Below are 17,287 nucleotides of genomic sequence, written 5' to 3' on the forward strand. Positions count from 1 at the left end.
CCGTGCTTAGCTGTGGGTTTGACCTTCTGTGCTCGTTATTGCAATTTCCTCTCAACAGCTGACATGCAGAGGGCAAAGTTGTGCTGTTTCTACTGAAAAATCTTCCTCATTACAGAAAATCCTTAATTTCTAATGTGGGCTTTGGCAGGTTAGCTGGGAAGGCAGAAGATGGGGCAGAGCTCACCCATCATGAGAAGCAGGGAGGGATGCTCTGAAAGCTGCTGTGTGTAACCGACTGCAGAGCTGTCATCTCAAGGGAACAGGAGGTTGTGATGGACTTAGCAGGAAAGATTTATGCTTGAAACATTTCCCTCCAGCTCTGTTTTGGAAAAGCGTCCCTGAGAAGTTGCTCTTCCCCTGGTCAGGGTGGTGCTGGTGTCTTGTGTATGTTAAGGATACTACCCTGCCCTGGGGAGGAGGGTACCTGCCTGGTTTTTAGAGGATGCTGTGTGTTACCTTTGCTTTAGAGTCCCTTGCTTGGAGGATGCTACATCATTAGCAAAGACGTGAGACAAACCTTACTGTGGCGCTCTCTGATTTTATTTTTTCAGTTATGGGTTCATCACAGGACTAGTCTTTGCCATGCAGGGGGGCAAACAGGAACACTTGTGCTTGTTCCAAGGGTGACTCCTGCAGCTCGGGATTCATGCTGGGATGTGAGTGATAAAAATGAAGTTCCATAGAGGATGCTCTGTTTCCAAAATGGATATAAACTGACCCAAACTGAGTTCTGAATCACTGCTCAGCAAATGGGGGGGTGGGGAGGAACCCTGCAGTGTCTTGGCTTTGTGGCTCCAGTTGAAATCCCAATATGCCAACAGCGATGGTTCACAACTCTGCTTGTCCCCATAGGTATTTATAAAGCCTAACATGTCCCTATAAATTAGGCAGCCAACGTGTTTTACAAGCTCCCTCGTATGATTTTTTTGTGAACTCATGCAAGATAAAAGTATTACTTGTAATGAGGCCCTATGTTATCTGAGAGCATCTGGTAAGCATAAGAGTCTGCCTTGTAAATGCAGATACACTGCTGAGTTGCACAGCAAGGCAGGGATGGTTGGGGAGGTGGTAAAGTGAAAACCCAAAACCTGCTTCCCTGGGCAGCCCTTGCACAGTGTGGAAGCCCACTGTGGGGCTGAGCAGAAGTGATGCCTTAGGGGACTGGATTTCCTATGGGAAATGTGAATTAGTTTCTGCTGTTGGCTGCGATGGAGAGTTGCTGGGTTCCGTTTTTGCCCATATGTACTGAAAAGAGCTGAGAACCATTCTGGAGGGCTGCTGTGGTAGTTTCAGGGTGAGGAAGAGCTGATTCTGGTCATCGTTCCCTATCCTGGACTGGTTCCTGCCATGCCGGGTGTGCACCCCAGTAGGATGAGAGCTGCTTGCTCCAGCTGGTGAAGCTCAGCCTGTCGAGGCCTCCCCATCGCTGTCTGTAGGCAGAGTTGCACCCTGAAAGCAAACAAAGCATCAGGTTTGAGTTCCATGCCTCTTGTCTTTTGCCATGAGACATAGAGGCATTTCTCCAAGTGGCCCAAGTTTAAATAAATCACAAGTTTGAATTCAAACTGCCCTTGTTGATGCTTTAGGTACGGCAGGGACTTTGTTTAGCAGATGTACAAATCTTCTGGAGCCAGCCCGTTGGCACGATGGTGAAGTTTGTTGGCCGAAACCATTTTGCTGACCACAAGCTTTGGGTAACTGCACACATTTTCCCCATGTTTATGTTTTCCTGTGAGCCTGCTGGCAGGTTCAGGCTTGTGCTGCATCTGACATGGAGAATTTCGGCAGTATCAGGGCTTTATAAAGGCAGTGTGGCCAGGCAGACTGGGCAGAGCTTGCTGCAGATGGCTCTGCTGGGGATGCCAGTGCCTCGTGCCATGTGGGGTGGTTTCTTATCCAAAGGAATTCTGGAAGTTGCTGTGTGGGTGTTGCACTAGTGAACAGGCATGATCTGCAGATGTCTGTGCAGCCACGAAGTTGGCAGCTGGGTCTGGCTGTAGCTGGGCTTGGGGCGAGGGGATTCTCTAGCCACCAAACCACAGCCAGCGTGTCTGTGCTGTAGTGGGGCTAAATGGTAATAGTGCTGCTGGCTTCCACTGTGGGGTGAGACTGGAAATACCTGCGTGCAGACATGGCTGGGCTCTGGCACAGCGCTGGGGTAAACGTTCTTTGTTCTGTCTGGGTTGAGAAGCTCTGTGCAGAGATGATTTTTGAGAAATAAAACCGGCTTTTCTTGTATGGCTTTTTCTACGTGCCCTGATGAAGGGTCTGAAGATGTTAAGTGCATCAGTAGATCGTATTGTGTAACTGGCACATCCAGATGTTGCCGGAAAGATTTGTCAAAGCTTGAGGAAAATTGCAGCTGTGCAAACTGCAGTGGAGAGGCGACAGGCACTGCCCTGAGGGCATGGACAGCCTGAGGTGAAGCTGGAGGTGCTTGAGACCTGGGTTGGAGGCTCAGCCAGAGCTGAACCCCAGACCAGGCAATAGCTGGGTGAATTTCTCAAGGAAAAGGTAACTATGTCGCACTCGTGGCTGGAGGGACAGCCAGCAGCACTAGGATTTGGGGCATGTCCACAGCACTGCCAGAAAACCCCATGAGCTTAGACACAGCCAAGCAACCAGCATGTTGGTGCTGGTCTGTGCCTGGGGACAGCCTGAACCGACCTCTGCTAAAACAATGCTGATTTTCTCCTTTTGATAATACTAATCTTGGTGGTGTCCCAAAAGCCTTACCCAATGGCTTTGAGCTTTGCCTTGCTGTGAAACTTTCCTTCTAAAATGGTTGTTCTTGGAACAAAGTCATCCCTGGAGTAACTTCACTGATGGTGAGCTTGACAGGAAAAATCTGGGCTATTTAAGGCTGCAAATCTCTGCAGTTCTTAGGAACTTGCTCATGTGTACAAACAGCTCAGATATAATCAACGGCAAAAACACGCTGTTTCTTTTGGAAGCTGTTTACATAACATTTCAGCAGTGTTTAAACTAAGATTTACTTGTACAGAAAGGCTGCAATGTCAAAAAGCAAAGCAACGTTACCTTTTGACAGAAAGGATGGGGGAAGGCAGCCCTCTCTGCCAGCAGCGGGGCTGCAGCCTCCCCCACGCTTGTGTAGCACCCTGCTGCGAGCGCTGCTTTCTGGGAGGGTTCGTGATTCCTCAGGGAAAATGAAGACGCTGGGATGAAGGTTGGTGTTTGTGGTCGTATGAATGCGAACAACCCAGCTGTGGCTTGGTGTAAAAGATACCTTCTCCCCAGGTGCTCACCCAGAAAAGCTAACCAGGGGGTTAGGGAAGAGAGCTCCAGGGTGGGATTATGTAGAAATACAGACTTCTCGGAGTTTCCCATTTTTAGCTTGAGTTTTGAGTGGCAGCCTGAACACCTGAAACAGCTAGATAAGTCTGGGGAGTTACTTCCCTGTTTCAGTTATGGTCAGTGTTCCATAAAAACCTTTGGAAATGAAGTAAAGGAACACCCTCCCTCTACAGAGAAGCTCGGATAAAGATGCGAAGTAGCTAGAGAAAAAAAATCTCCCGCACAAGCGGGACTATCCCTGTGCTAAGGGCTGCAGCATCCTGCGCTGAAGGTTGGTGAGATGATGGAAGTGGCATTTGGGATGTGTGTGATGTGGGTTTCTCTGACAGAGCGGGTTAAGCTCCCCCAGGTTCTGGGTCCTGAACACATCCTCTTGCTGAGCAGGCTCAGCTGGCAGCTTCAAAGGCTGCACAGTCCAAAACAAAAACCTCAATAAAGGGTTCAGCCATGAGAAAAATGTACGTATGCAAGAGGCCACGTGCCTTGCATATGCCTGATAAACCACTCCTGAATTTGTTCCTATTAAGTGTCAAAAAAAATACATCTCACGGTTTGGTCTTTCCTCTTCCTGTCGTAAAGCCAAAAGTCTGATTTCTAGGTCACATCTCTGTAAGTCGTGATAACTTACTTAAAATCATTTTGGAAATTACTTAAGCAGGTGCTGTCCCTTGGTGTGCATGGTTTGATTGAAGCCATGGATAGAGGCTCTGCTGAGACCTCTGCCTGGAGGGGAGGGGTGGGAAGGGAATGGCCACCGGGTTTCATCGGTTGCCCTGCAGGGCCTGGAAGGAGCTTGGATGTTGGAGTGGGCTGGGACTGTCTGAAAACTGGACTTTGCATGGAATCAGAGGGCAAAGCACCAACTTCCTCGATGCCTCCAAACATCAGCTTGAATTCTTGTGGAGGGATAACAGCAAAGCTAAGGATGTGCAAATGAGGTGCTGGGCAGACTTTTAAGTGGAAAAAGCGAGCTTCTACCCTTGTCTGGGCTCTGATAGCCAGCATGGGAAGCGAGCAAGAAGCAGTTCCAGAAAAAAACCATCAGTGTTCATAATAGCACTATTTTGAGTATACATCTAAATTCTCATGTAAATTGCTCGTGTAAAGCTCCAGTGATGCTTTCAATGACTCGAGTTGAGACCAGAAGCCTTGGAGATAAGATAGGAACCTCTTTTGCAGGTTGCCATTAGTGCATAGTTGTTAACTTTGCAGGCAACCTAAATCCTTCTTTATAAAATAGGGTGAGATGGAAACCCTGACTGTAGCTGTGCTGCACATCCTGGGAGCTGGTGGGATTCCACAAGACGTGACAGCTGTCAGACGCTTACCGACCAGCCCTTGAAACAGAGCCACTCAGGCTAGCGTTTCAGAATGGTGATATGATGAGGAAGAAAAATAAAATGATTTCACAAAAGCTGGTGCTTTTTTCTTTTGGGAGAGGAGTGTTCCAATGGGCTTTGGTTTTACCTGCGGGATCAGAGGATTTGGGCAGGCTCTGCCAGAGAAAACTGACTGAAGAAGGTAATGGTGGCTTAAGATTTGGGCCAAAAGATAATGTCTGTCAGATGCTTCTGGTCAATGTTGCAAAAGCCACTTGCTGCAGGTTTGTTTCCAGTAATCTGGGGCCAGAGACTGAACTGGGTTGTAAATGCACCTAGTGCAGCCAAAGGGGTGTCCTGCAGCGCGGGAGAGCCGGACCTTGCTGTCCGAGTCGCTGTCATAGGTGGAGAGTGTCAGTTCTTGGTAGCCATGTGTCTTGGTGCTCCGTGCACCTCCTTAATGCATCACCAAGAGTGAGTTCACTTCTCTGCAGGAAGCAGACCTTCACATGCATCTCTTCTGGGGTTTGTGGTTTGTTTTTTTTGGGGGGGGCTGAGATAAATGTGGGAGTGTATTACCCACAGCCATTCCATCTGGAGGTGGAAGTGTGTGGGATCTGGGTGAGACTTCCCCTGCTTCAGGGAATAACAAGACACTTCAAAAGATTCACGATGTGCATCAGCAGAGATGGGAAGGACAACAAGTCTCAAAGCAAAAAAAGGGGCAAAATATGATAATACAGATTCAGAGAAGCAAAGGGAGGGGCCAAAGCTGAGGAAAGGCTAATACAAAGGTCTGGTAAATGAGAAGAAATCAAAGTATAGTAAAGACAATGAGTTAAATCCCAACCAGAAAGGGAGAAGTAAGAAAAGCTGTTGTGGATGCAAAACAGAAGAAGGGTTAGGGCTGAACTTATGCAGGAAGCTGGATTAATTGCTCTCCCAGGGTCCTGCCTTTCTAGGCTGATAATTATTTCTTCTCTGTGCTAATACAAAATGCTGAGTGACATCAGGGATTAAACTGGCTGTCGTCAGAAGCAGGACCATGGGTTTGGACCTCTGCCTCCTCACCCTGCCAGCTTTCCCCTCTTCCCAGGGTGGGTATGTTGGTGTGACCCCTGGCAGAGCCTGTCCCCTTGCTAGGGGGACGGGCACCACGCTTACACAGCGTTTGAGGTTTGGGTCTTTGTCACTGTCTAGAAAGAAACTGCAGGACCAGTGTGCTGTGGCTTGGAGGGTTTGGATCCCAACTCAGATCAAAGGAAGCCTGGGGAGAAAATGCCCATGGGAAACAACAAAAGGATGTAGAAATGTGGCATCCCTGTTTCCCTTCATTTGGAAGGATAGCTCAGGCTTTGTAGCGTAACAGCAGAGGGAACAAAAAGTTGCATCCAGCTGCTGCTAACCATCAGGAGCTTGTGGAAAACACCCAGAGGAGCAAGGAGCATGTGTGGGGTGGATGTGGCCACTAATTTGTTCCACATGTGAAGCTGGAAAAAAAAAAAAAGTGTTGAAGAAATAGTGTCACTGTACTTACTCCAGAGCCATGAATGCAAGTGTGGTGTGGGCTTTCCTTCAGTGCTCAAAACACAAGAAGTTTGGCTGGAAAATGTTAGGAGAGAATCCTACAGGAACAAGGCTGAGGGCTAGTGTGGCCCCAGCATGCAGGATGGAGCCACAACATTTGGCTTTTGAGAGGTGATGGGGAGGTGGGTCTGGCTACTGGGGTCCTGCTTAACATCTGTTTCTCTGGATCTTCCTGGAAAATAACTTTACTGTTTCTTCCTGGAATAGCGGCACGCAGAGCCGTTAGATGTGTCTGAAATCTCTGTCCCATTTCCCCAGGGTGTCCTTGCAGGGGTTGGCTTTGGGCTGGTCACACTGGTGGGGACGGGGTAAACCCCATCCCCGTGGTGGTGGTGTGGATAGGGGCTGACAAGGTGACATGAGATTCACTGTAGTTTCCAACTTTGGTGAAATAACTAATTGGAGAAGCGTTAGTTTCTTGAGCTCATTGGAGGCGGCGGTGGCTGTCTCCTCTGCCTGTCACTGTCGATCTGTGCTGCTGTCCCCATGACGTGACTTCAGTTCCTGCAACACTTCTCCCAAAAGCTGGAAGTGAGGTGGGGATGGATGGTAGCAGGAACGAGCTGCCCTGTGCTGCTCGCAGGGGGAGAGAGCCCCTTGGACAGGGCAGCAGCTTGGAGCTGACCTCATGTGAACTTCTGCAGGACAGGGATGCCCAGATGTGAGAAGGTGGCTGATGGGGAATAGAGGGATTTGCGGTCTGCAGCCTGAAGCTGGCTAATAGAGAAGCTGTTTACAGTGATATCATGTCCTGTTTGTTTTTAAATGTTTGTCAACCATTAATTGTTTCCATTGAAGTATGTCACTGCGCTTCAGCTGCGAGACCAGTTCGAGCAAGATTTATTGGAGCAGACTTGTATTGCATCTGACAGAATAACGGGGGTAGTGCTTCAGGAGGGGCAGCGGGGAGCTTTCTCCAGTGGAAAGGTAGAAGATGTGGGTTTAAGCACAGGGCACGTCTATAGCTGAGATTTTGGGGTTTGATCTGGCACCCCTGAGGCACGGGAGGTACGGAGGCAGCCCCAGAGTGTGGTGTGCTCTGGCTGAGTGTCAGGGTCATTGGGTGGTTTAGGGGCAGTTGCACAGAGCAGCTTGTTCTGAAGATGGAAAAAAGAAGGGGGCTGAAATTGTGGCACTCTCCCACATGCTGAATTGTGTCAAATATGGATGTACGCAGGTGACCCCCTGGAGAAACTCCTGGCTTTCTAGGGTCGTGATGCAGATTGTGGTGGGAGGGCTGCATGCATGACCCTATGTATGGGCGCATCTGAGGGGTGGGAAGGGCACGTGCCTGGACCAGTCTGGGTCAGGGCCACCCACTACTCTTGGGCTGTGAGACACTTCTTGTCCTATTTATATAGTACTGAGGCGTCCCTGGTGCACCTGTCGCCTCCCTGGGGCAGTTTCATAGATTTTAGCGGCAGAAGAGCCATTAGGTCCAGGCTGCTCTGATGTAGGTTATAGACCTTCCCAGTTCTGCAGGGGCTGTGCTGGCTGGCTGCAGACTGCAAATCCTTGATGCAGGCTCGAGATGGGAGAAGCTGTTGTGTTCTTAAGTCACCTCCTCTAAATGGGGGTGATTAACATCTGCATCTGGTTCCAAGTCTGAACTCATTCTGGTCTGGAAAAGGGATGCTATGCCCTCTAGTCCTGGTGGCACTGAACTTCACCTTTCCTCCTCTGTAATCCTGGGCCACAGCGAGATCTTGTGAATCATTGTGGAGAGGACTTCCATAAGGAAGAGTTGCTCAACCTGGCTCTCGTCCAGAGCACTCGCTTCCCAGTTATCTCACTCATGTTTCCTGCAGGATTTGCCATATTGAGGCTTCACAGCCCACTGGGATGGTGGTGCTAAATGGGCAGGTGACAAGAGGACGAGGTGGCTTGTTGTTGTTGTTGTTTAAAAAAAAAAAAAAGGATGGTCTGTCTGACCCTGCTGTGGGTCAAGCCCTTGGCCCCTCCGTGCTGGGTTTGCAGTTCAGAGCAAAGGCTGTGATCAGGCCACAGCTGCAAAAGAGAAACCTGCCTGGAGGAGAAGGTGGCTTCCCTGTGTGCCCAAGCAGCTGGAGGTACACCAGGATGGGCAAGGCTTGGTAGAAGCTGGTCAGGAAGAATAAGTATCACAGGTCCTTGCTGCTATCTGGTGGGAAGGAACTTGCAGGTCCTCTGCTCCCAAAGGAGCAAAGAGGAGGGATCGACTCCAAGAGCCCACTCTTTAAAAATATTACTGCCTGATGTTCAAGTAACTTCTTGTCTTGTACTTAGTCTTGATCTAGGAATAAAATCTCTTCTGTCTGTGCGTCATTGAGCGACAGTAAGTTACCAGTGTTCCTGAACTCCAGACACACTCTTATTTTGGCCTTTGGCCCCAAGACCTGATATTTGCTTGTATTTACAAGCCCAGTAATTACTGTCCTGAACCTGTTATCAACGTAAATACATACAAGGGAAATTGCAAGGTTATGGTTGAAGCTTGCAGGCTTTTAGACTAACAAATATTTTAGCCTGAAGATATATTCAACTTTAGTTTCCTTTTAAGTGGCTCTGGGTAAGATGAGAAGTTGCCTGTCAAATTTGATGGGGTCAGTAAAATTCAACCATGTTCTACTGTAATTAACATTTGAAAAGAATTTGCTTAGGAATTAGCTGTTGGCAGTGAAAAGCACCTCCTTGTATGAAAACAGATCGAGCCCATCAGGGTCGATGCTGTCCTGTGCAAAGCAGTGTAGGAAGGGAAATCCATCTATTAACACTTGTCTTCCTGACAGTTACGTGAAGATTCATCATGGGATGCTGACTAGATCAACCACAAATGTCATCCCTGTGTCATTTAGAAATGCAATAATCATCCCAGCACACACTGAGTGGGAGAGACATTTCTACAGTGATGGGGGGGGGGCAAAAGCTTATAATTAAAAATGTTTAAAGAATGCAATGGTCTGAAAGTTGATTTGTTGCTTCCTGCTACGTGTTCTGATGGAATGGAGTGGTGGTCTTGCTGGGAAACCTCTCTGGCAGTATCAGAGTGGTGGTTGGTCTGCAGCTGCTGTGCTGCTGGAGAAAGCAGGAGCAACTGGGACTGCAATGTCACCTAGAAATCCTTGTTGGGGTCTGGCCCCTTGTGGTGACAGGTCTGAGGTGACAGGTTCCTGATGTGAGTTTAGTTAGGTCTAGGCTGGTGGTGGCAAGCTGTGGGCTAGCATCTGTGCCAGGCTGCAGTGTGACTTTGTATGAGGCATCAGCATCCCTGGGACATGCGTGGTCCTGGCCTGCAGCAGTTGCAGGCAAAGCGCTCCGTGGGGTTTGCACCCTCCTGGGAGGGTGAGGCTCTGACAAAAGGCAGCTCTGCTCTTGCGTACCATGAGAAGGTCTCAGAATAAATGGCAATCCAGAAAATTAGGGGCCACCTTGCAGGAAAAAAAGAAAGAGGCTTCTGGTTCATTTCTCTGTGGTCCCCAATCCCTAAAGCATGGATGATGTATTAGGCTTTCTACAGTGCCCTCAGACAAAAGGTATCTGAGCATGTTGCCTACTGCAGAGACAAAATAAAGTAGCACCCAATCTTGTTGCTTTGGCCAAGTTATTTTTCACTGTAAAGACCAGTAAAATTTCAATTTTTTCTGAGTGGCAGGAAAACAGCCCTTTGTCATCATCACTTAGTGACAACTACTCAGACTTCAGATTTCAAAGTGCTAAGGGGGGGAGGGGGGAAATCTGTTTTATTGAGATCACAGGGAAAATGAGGTTTCAGTTTATCAAAGGTTTGGCAGTTTGGCTCAATCTGCCCATTTCTTTCCTAATAAATAATTTGACAGGTTTTTTTCAGGGAACAATAGTGTTACTTAATAGTGCTCTGTAATTAAGGCTGAAATGTATTGATAGAAACCCAAAGGCTTTTTCAGTTGGCATGGATTAGAGCATGGTGTCAGGAGCTGGTTTCAGAAGGTGCTGGGCTCAGCAAGCAACGATGACTTCTGATAGCTTAAGTGCCATCTCTGAAACTTTAATGGCTTTGAGGTACAGCTGCCTTCTTTCTTCTTCTGTAGCTCTGAGTAAGACACTGTGTGCTTGCTGTTTGGGGACTAGGTGATTATTTTTTTTCAATAAGCTCTAAAAAGCAAACATTAGTGAGGAGTGCGAAATGTCAAGTACTGGTAGATACAGCGGATTGGCAGTGTTGCTGTTAATTAGGCTAATCAATGTGCCAGTGCAGTTATTAATGCTGGGGACAGGTGATGAGATTAAAGAGCATCTGTTTTGTTGTGCTACTACGTAACTGGCGGAGAGCTGATCTTCTGCCCTTCTGAACATCTCCACAATACCAGTGTAGTAAAAAACAACCCGGCTGTTTGGAGTCTTTTGCCTTTTAGTAGTGAGTTATGGGCACTTTCCCCAGTTTCCCTTTCTGGATTTTGGCAATAGCTGTGTGCAGTGTGGATGCTTGAGCCCTGCAGATCCCTGGGGCTCAGCTCCACAAGCCCATCTGCCTGGATGCATCTATAGGTCTCACAAGCGGAGTGCAAGAGGCACGCTGCTGAGCTCTTCACTTGCATGGCTTTGAGCCCCAGTTTCACTGGGGAGCTGCTCCCAGTGTTTAGAGGAGTCAGGTTTGGGAAGCTGAGTCTAGGAGCATCTGGATAAATTATGCTGACTTTTAATCCCTGCAATGAGCAATAGCACTGTCTACAGCTTCTTGTGGTGCCTTTTTGAGATACACATGCAGGTGGCTGAAAAAATAGGCTGCTGTGTTCCTAAATGAGGGGGCTGGGCTGGGGGCACTCGTGCAGCTCAGCCAGGCAGCAGGGAGGATACGCAGCACCGCACCAAACCTGTCACACCTATTCGGGGCAGCTGGAGCAGCCTGTGCTTGTGCAAAGCAGCGTCTGGGCACTTCTTGGCACTGCCAGAGGTCAGCCTGAATAAGGAAAATGCTTGTGGATTTATTCCCTAAGCAAAACTCCATGGGGCCATAAAAAGTCTAAAATAATTGCAGGGATTGTCTTGTTCCTACAACACCCCCCACGTTGTCGGAGCTTTACAGACGCGACATTGTTCATGGTTGGAGCTTGCATTCAGCCCGGTGCCAAGTGGGTGCTGTGCCTCCTCTGCCAGTTTCGACTGTGGGCAGCAGCAATGCTTTTTTTTTGCTTTTTTTGCTTTTTTTTTTCTTTTTTCCTTTTTCCTTTTTCCTTTTTTCTTTTTTTTCCTTCTTCCCTCTTTTGCCTTTTTCCTCTTTTTCCTTTTTCTTTTTTTTCTTTTTTTTCCTTTTTTTCTTTTTCTTTTTTTCTCTTTTCTCCTTTTTTTTCTTTTTCTTTTTTTTTCTTCTTTTTTTTTTTTTCCAACTAAAATGCCAGAATTCTCTTTCCCTTAGGGCATGGCTCATTTGGGGCCACCGCTTGTGGTAAATGGCTCGTTTCCCCTTTGCCAGGTCCCCACCAGACCCAGCTCAGCTTTAGTGCCACCAAACTGCAAAGCCACAGAGGTTACAGAGCAGAGCTGGGCTGTGTGCCTGGCCACCACCTTCCTAGGAGCTTCCCTACACCAATTAAGATGTCTGGGTCCCTTGCTGGGGTTTGAGAATGTGGTCCCATGTGGCAAAGGAGCTCTGGCTCCCAGCTGCTAATGCCTCCAAACTGCCTAAAACCCTCGGAAATGGGTTTCTGCTGCTGAGCTGGAGAAGTCAACTTGTTGGCCAACAGAGCTGGTGGACCCTAGCTTGTGTCTTCATCAACACAGGTGTCCAGGCAAGGTGTTCAGAGCCTGATCAAATGAGATGCTTCAGTCGGCTGGTGGTTGGCTGCATGTCACCTCCTGCCCTTCTTCATTTTCTGGTGGCACTCGCAGTATGTGGATGCCAAGCATCTTGCAAGGGACTTTTCCAGCTCCTGTAGAACCAAATAAACCATATTCATTTATTCTGATTTAGCTGATCAAGCAACCTTATCTCATGGATCTTGCCTGCTAAAGTCCACCCTGCATGTTTGGACGTGCACTGGGTGGGTATGAGCAGAGCGTGGTGGGGATCAACTGGCCCTAACCAGCCTCTGGGGAGGGGGATTAGGCTGTGCTGCTGTGCAGGGGCCGCTCAGCTCTGCTCCAGCTTGCTGGTGCCATGCAGCTGCTCTGCAGAACTGATGTTCCCTGTTGACGCGGTGCTCAGGGTCAGCTCCACTTGGTCGAGACCATCTTTAAGATATCCTCAGAGCATTTTCTTGGGCAAACATGCTTTCTCTTCCACATCACTGGGTCTGAGTTATTTGGGCTTTCTGATGTTATCTCTTCTGAATTAGTTTACCATTGTTGCTGCCTCAGGGATGTTGCTGGGGTAGCAAAGCAGATTTATAAGTTTTGTTGCTGTCCTGCAAGGCTGGTGTTGGGAAAGCTGACCTTGGTTTTATAGCACTCCTCTGGATCTGTCACTTCCACAGTAAAATGGCAAGAAGCCTTCTTCTCCAACAAGGGACATCATTGGATTTGGCTTTTGTTGTGCTGACAAAGATGGTCTGTGTAAAAAGGAGATGAGAAAAGACCAGGCAGAGGGAGGGTCCTTCAGGGTGGTGGGTCAAGGACCAGCCAGGGCTGGGCATGTGCCAGTGTGCACAGTAGACATCCATCTAGAAAATTAATCCTTTAATTTCCCCTCATCAAGCAGGTTGAAATAATAATAATAAAGAAAAAGGCTTTCTCATGGTGATGTGAGCTGTAATTCAGGGCAACCTTTTTCATTTAGCATTCTCTCCTGCATAAAGGTACTGTTTCTTGTTCCAGAAGAAGCTGCATTTGAGAGGAGTAATGAGCTGCCCTGGCAGGACTACAAAGGGCTTCGGAGGAGCAGGTACGCGGAGGATGAGGTAAGTGTTGTCGTTTGGGTGAAATAGGTGTGGAAAGTGCACTCTGCACACGTTAGTCTTCAAAGCCAGCAATAATTACTGCATTTGAGACTGTATCAGCAGTCAGGGCTGTGATTCAAGTCAGGCAAGAATACTTTGTGTAGTGCTTTTGTTCTCCAGACATCCAAACTCCCCATCGGTTTGCCCCGTCGCAACCGAGGAACGCAACTGGAAGTGTTGTGGCTTTGAGTTGGCGATCGTTTTCTGTGTAGCCCTGTCTTTGATGCATTCATTCGGGGTGCCCTGTGAGTCCGTGAATATGACTAGACTGTAATTGCTTTTAATCACAAAACCATGAAAAGAGAAAATGAGAAATGGGGTGGGTGGCAGCAAGACAGATCTTGCATGGCGCTGGCAGCCGAGAGGTCTGTCTGCATGGTGGCTCCCGGCAGGTCTCGGCTGCCCGGGAATGCTGCTCTTCATCCCACCTCTCTTCCTTCTGCCTCTGCAGTCACTGCAGAAGCTTGGATTTGAACTGGTGTTGTGGGGCAGGTGTCTCCAAGATGATGTGTACTTTTTTTTTTCTGTAAACGCGTGCAAAATATAACATTGTTTGGTGTACGGAGCCAAGAAACTGCTCTCAAATGGGGATTCACGATAGATCTCAGTGAATGAGATCAGCATGTGCTGGTTTTACAGGAGAGAAATGGGTGAAGTGACTTGTCCTGGGTCACCAGCAAGCTAGTGACGAAATTAAGGAAAATGTTCTGATGCATTGAGTTGGAGCTACAGAGCTACATCACCCCTGTGCACCCTTCTTTAACTAAACCATGGTTTTCCTACACAATCCTATCAAACGATGCTTCTCAGTGCATTCCCCAAGGATGCTGAGGTGGGCCGTCATAGTAAACATTTAGAGCACAGAGCTTTGGAACCAATGGGGTTGGGGGTCTTCTGCAAGGGAAGTTCATCTCCAGGCTTGGGGGATGCTCAAGGCTGCTGCTGTCCCCCTGTGCCTTCAGGACGGGATGCAGCCATCTCCCTGGAGTATGTGTCTCCTCTCCCGGGGGGGGGGGGGAGATTCCCAAAATGGTTGCGGTTGCCCCTGGGGTTCAGATATTAGCATTGCCGCTGCCACCCTCATCCCCAGCTGAGCCGTGGCCCAAGGCTAGACTGCTCAGAGACAGTCCCAGTTCCGCAGCCCGACTGTCGCTGATCCGGAGAATGTCCCTTTTTGTAAACTGTGGGGTCACTTTCCCTGCTGGGAACGGCTTTAAAGAGCAGAGGCCCCGGAGCACACAAAGACAGCGTCAGATGCTCCATCATCCGCCGTCGCCAGTTTCATCTCAGAGCATAATAGTAATGAAGGGAAATGGTCTAATCTTTCCTCAAAGGCACTTGGTGAAACTTTTCTCCCTAAAGAGCTCTTGTGCCCTGGAACAATAAATGCCATGGATGCGCTGCCAGCCTGGGGTTGTTAATCGTATTCAAACCCGTGGGCATTTCTTTCCCAGGGCTGGTGGGGTCTCGGCACCTCTCTGGCCGCTGCCTACGCGGGCTGGCGACGGCAGGTCTGCTGGCATGAGCAAGGGTGGGTACCACAGGGTCCGATGCTTCGGCCGCGTGATGACTTCTGAGCCGGCGCGTCCCCCCGCACAATGCGCCAGTATGGCGAAGCGCAGGAGGAATGCGGCCCCGGGGCACCGTGTCACCAAAGGCAATCGGGGTCTTGCTGGAAAGGTCAGGCAAACGAAACACAGTGGAGCTTGTCTGGCAGACAATAAGGGATGTGTTGACGCAGGATGAATGAGCTGATCTAGTGGATGTCAAATGTTTATTCTGGGTTTCCATAGAGTGGTCAGACGAGGACTGATGCCTCCGTTCTCCCTCTGGGCGGTAAAGACTGCTGTAGAAGCATCGGGGCTGTTCTGGTGGGATGGGCTGCGGTGAACCTGGGTCTTTTCACTTCTGCCACCTTTGTGGCCAAAACCAGGTCTCACACAAAGCCAACAGCACTAGCAGGAATGATGGATGTCACCTTAGTTGGTGTTCCAGGGATCCCATTATCCCATTCAAACCCTCTCTCAGAATTCATTTAACCAATGCAAGCATCTGTCACTAATTCTGTTGTGCATCATAATGCCTTCCAACATGTCGAAGGTCCCCCAGTCCTGGGTAGGACAAAGGGCCGGATGGTGGCAGTTGAAGAGGCATCTGTACTGTCCCCACGGAACAGTTTCCGTGTTGCTTATGGTTATGAGCTGCTCTTGTAACCCTGCAGCCAGAGTATTTGATGAAATGGTTGCAGCAGCCCAGGTGGTGCTTTGAGGTGGATCTGAGCAGTGCAGGCACATCGTTAACATGCTCTACATATACAATCTAATGCACTGTGGAGTCAATGGGTATTTTTTTCCTGTTTAACTTACTTGGGCTCTGGACAAAGTGGGGAAAGAGATCTGTTTATTCTTACTGTACAATGAAGTGAAAGAATAATTTCCTTAAGCCCTGAGCTGCAGCAGCGAGAAGATGGACTTCATCAGCACTCCAGTGCTGCCTGTGGGGAAACTGGGATCTGCTGTGCACGGATGCTGTTATGTGTCCGTGGTGTTTGTCTGGAGCTGCTTGACTCTGTGTGCTGCCCGTAGAAGGATGCATCCAGGGCCATGGATGGTGCTTTTCACTGGCTTGGGAGGAGAGAGTAAACATGATCTCTGGCAGCTGTATGAACTGAGAGTGCCAGTCCCATGTGGACCATGAAATATGGGCAGTGTGGTGTTCACCATCCATAGGCACTGCAGCGACAGGATGCAGGGACACTGCTCTTCAGCAGAGCAACTTGGTAGGAAAGAGGACTTGTGTGAAGCTGTTAGGGCAAGTGAGGCAGGATCAGGTGAGACCCGAGCCCTGCATCTGTGCTGGGCAGCTCGGTGGCCCATTGCACTTGTACGAGCTGCAGGGACTGAGGAGGTCTGCAGCCTGGAGAGTGTGACTCGTGCTTTGCATCCGCTCCTCTTGCCAATGCTACAATCCCATTTATTAGAGAGAACTTCACAGGCTTTTAATATATGTTCCTGGGTTTAATTTACAACTTGGGGAAAGATAGACAAGGTGACAAAGTGAACCGAAATATGAAATTACTTTAATTGCAGAGGAGGACAGTTTATAGGCTTCAGAATCCAAGTAATTTATTTTAATGATCTCCTCTGCCCTCAACGCATAATTACCATTCCCATTTAGAGTTGGTTTCAGTAGAGGTATGCAGTGAAAGCTGGTTGGACCTGTTCAGACAGCAAAACTTTTGGCAACTAATAATCTGAGATGAAAAACGAATTAAAAGCAAAATATATTGCAATGTCAGAAACACTTCTCACTTAAGATGCTGTTTTTTGCTTAGTTTCCTAGAGACAGCTGTGGTCCATCTAAAAGCAGCAATCCAAGGCGCATGGCATGCCTGGTTGAGTTCATTTCCAAACCTACATGGTAAAACACTTGGAAAATCCTTAGGAGTTGACACAGGGGCCAATGGGTAGTATGTCCTTTGTGGAGAGAAGATGGGAACGTTTTCTTTCTCTGCCATTTGTTATATTGGTGGGTTGAACACTAGAGGTGGTAGTAACAAAAAAAAACCCCAAACCGAAGCAGTGGACTTTAAGACAAATGGGTACTGGATTTCTTGCATGAATATTTGCTTTTGACTAGTCACACTTAAAACCAGCTGTGGATTTTCATCCCCTGTGGAAGTGGGGCTGTCCATGAGCAGCTCCAGGCTTGCTTTCGTGGCATTTGAGGTCCCACAGCGCAAAAAAACTGTGGACGTTGTTGAAGTTTCTTGGTGGGTGATTTGGCACATGAATGCCTTGGTTCTTCCTGATTTTTTTCTGGTGTAGCGCTGTGGCTGTTCATATGGGTATGGTCTGGCACGAGTGGCTGCTGGAGGTGTGATGAGACTTGATCTACCTTCCCTTTGAAGGAGGCTGTCTTGTAATTACCTGGCTTGGCTCAGCTCTGCCTTCACATCTCTGCTTCTCCAGTGTTCAAGAGCTCTCCAGCTGAGCTTGGCCTGGCTTATTCGGAAGAAAAACACTGATGCCTTCAGAAACCTGAGCACAATGCTGGGCTCTTCTTCTGGCAGGGTGGTAAAGTGGGAGGAAATTGGGTGTAACGTGAAGAAGCTGGAAAGCAATGATGAGCCCAGGCTGGTGGGACACATGCCAAGGAGTGGGCTGTGCAGCCAGG

The sequence above is a fragment of the Falco punctatus genome (genome assembly GCF_963210335.1).
Source record: "Falco punctatus genome assembly, chromosome: 7".
Lineage (NCBI taxonomy): Eukaryota > Metazoa > Chordata > Aves > Falconiformes > Falconidae > Falco > Falco punctatus.